Raw genomic sequence first — 1,912 nt, 5'->3', positions numbered from 1 at the left:
GATATTGAATACAAGCTTATTTTTACCCCCTCCCCAACAATCATCCTTCTGATTATCATGTTTTATCTATAATTCTGCTTTCAGCCTAATGGGAGAGAAATTACCCCACACGTCGTGTTTGTGTGGTTAATTAGGCATATCACAGAAATGCCCACATCATATGGTGCTGCTCAGATTTATACTCCCTCCTCTGCTCCATTGCGAAGTAACAAATCATCTTGAGCACTGAGATACTCACTATAATTGATTATTGTGCGAGGGTTTTTCTCTGATCACGAGAAGAGTTTTTGTCACTGATGCTGTGCCGTGGGAATAATTACCAACCTTTCTGCAGTGAGAGGCTTGGTCTGGCAAGAATACGGCCCTAATTTGGCCCTAATTTGGCCCTAACAATCGGCTCGTTGGTCTAGGGGTATGATTCTCGCTTCGGGTGCGAGAGGTCCCGGGTTCAAATCCCGGACGAGCCCTTCCCAGCTTTATGATCTTGTATCTGCTTTACTGTGAAGTAGGATTGAATGAACAATTACTAGTATGACAACACCCACAAATGCACTTGGTATCAAAGGACAATACAGCTCAAAGCAGTTCTTATCTGGAACTTGATTGACAGATCCATGACTAAATATGTAAGCACACAATCTGCAGTCTCGTCTCAGGCAGTGTTGGTATGTGTTCTTTGGGACTGGATAGTGGTAAGATTGTTCATGTGGGTGACCTGGGTTCAAATCCCCTGCATGAAAGGTACTGTCTCCAGTAGGGGTCCTTAGGCAAGGCCCCCTCACCCTATCTTCCTACCTGTTAGTCGCTTTGGATAAAAGCGTCTGCTAACTGCATAAACATAATTTGAGTTTATTTTGCTTGGTCAGTGTTTAACGTCTGAAAACAGAGCCGGTTTTGCACAAACACTAATGTAGAAATCACGTAAAGCATCCGATCTTATGATCTTATTTCAGAATTAAAAGTAGCGAGAGAAGTGAGGCTCGTGGTGCGTGTGCAGAGCTGCAAAGCAACCACAGCAGTGGGTTTTCAAGTGAGGTGCATCAAGCATGGCCAACTGAAAGGTCAGCCCTCCTTACAAGTTTTCATCAGGTTATATATTTTTCACTACATGCATTAAGATTCACTCCCAATACATTATTAATCAGTGCAGAAAGAAGGGGTTGTTGAAGTGAGAGATTGACAGGTAAAGAAAAAGCCTCAAACTCCACATTTAACCAGCTGCTGTTATAGATTTATTTAAACTCAATTTGTACATTCAAACCTCTCAACTACAGTCCTGTGATCCCTCACACAAAGTATCAAGAAAAGGTACATTTCTAACGGATATGCTGCAGTCGGTTTGGTGCTTTTAACGTAATGAATGTGAGACATTTACACCTAGCATTTATAAAATGGCAAGTTTGAGACGTCTGACAACTGTTTTCAGTCATATTGCTGCGTGTTAATGTGCTTTTCCCAACCTCCTCAACACGAAGCTGCCGTTAAGTAACCTGAATTCTAACAAAAGAAAATGTGACTCTTGTCAGAGGTCAGAGACCCAATCATGAGCTCACTGAATAAAATATAGCTGTGACACACACACACACACAAACACAGACAGCCTGAAGCGATACTCCTGCAGGTGTTATAAGGTTTGAGACAAATGTCTCCAATATCAGGAAAATATCAATTTTTTAAAAGAATCACACGCTCTGTAACCTTTATGATGGCAACTGCTTGGGAGATAACGTCATTATGATGAATGATTTATCCGAATCACTACTTCATTCTGGCCGTTGTTTGTTTTTTTTTTATTTAATTTGCACTCCCCACCTCGTAAAAATGGTTTAAATTCTGTGGAAAATCTTCAATCATAACCTTCAATCAGCGAGGAGGGAAATGTCAGTATGCAAATTTCCATATTCATTAAAAA

At 40.9% G+C, this 1,912-nt stretch overlaps 1 non-coding gene across 1 annotated transcript; it reads left to right on the top strand.

The window, feature by feature from the left end:
- Window positions 1-395: 395 nt before the first annotated feature.
- On the top strand, window positions 396-467 carry trnap-cgg (transfer RNA proline (anticodon CGG)). The gene has a single exon. It is a non-coding gene; the product is annotated as a tRNA-Pro (tRNA).
- The last annotated feature ends 1,445 nt before the right edge of the window (window positions 468-1,912 follow it).

Source organism: Leuresthes tenuis, unplaced genomic scaffold (assembly GCF_036924035.1).
Source record: "Leuresthes tenuis unplaced genomic scaffold, fLeuTen1.0.hap1 SCAF_16, whole genome shotgun sequence".
Lineage (NCBI taxonomy): Eukaryota > Metazoa > Chordata > Actinopteri > Atheriniformes > Atherinopsidae > Leuresthes > Leuresthes tenuis.
This window is presented reverse-complemented; position numbering and strand designations above follow the sequence as displayed.